Here is a 576-nt window from a genome sequence, read left to right as displayed (position 1 = left end):
AGGTGCTAGGTATTGTCAGGCGAGTGATATGACAGGTGCTACTCATACGCATTATTACTGTTACAATACCTTATAAATATTGACATATTGCATAAAGATCAAAACAAGGAACATAAGATAGTTAATGTATTCAAGTTTATCATTTTGTGCCTTCCCCCCTGCTGCAAAAACACAGTTCAAGTGTCGAAGCATAGCGCCACTAACTCAGCTGTCAAAGCACGGCCTTCCTCACATCGAAGACATCCCCATGCTTCCAAGGCATTCTTCACGACTGCGAGTGTTGTACCAAGTGTGTTTTGACACGGCCACCCACACGTCTTCATTTGGGTTGAGATCGAGATCTAGGTGGCTGTGGCTACAGTGTGATGTCGGGGCATTTATGTAACCAATACCGGACAACACGGCTGGTATGGATGGAGTTGATTTTCTGAATGAGATGGAAGGGATCTGTGTCAGGTAACACCAAAGCCCTAACTGTTGGAAGGAAAATCTCCTCAAGGATTTCAATATATCTGCTGCCAGTAAATCAGCCAGGGCCCATATCTGTCAACTGGCGTGTATCACCCCCCCCCCCCC

This window comes from Penaeus monodon, chromosome 22 (assembly GCF_015228065.2).
Source record: "Penaeus monodon isolate SGIC_2016 chromosome 22, NSTDA_Pmon_1, whole genome shotgun sequence".
Classification (NCBI taxonomy): domain Eukaryota; kingdom Metazoa; phylum Arthropoda; class Malacostraca; order Decapoda; family Penaeidae; genus Penaeus; species Penaeus monodon.
Note: the sequence above shows the minus strand (reverse complement) of the source record.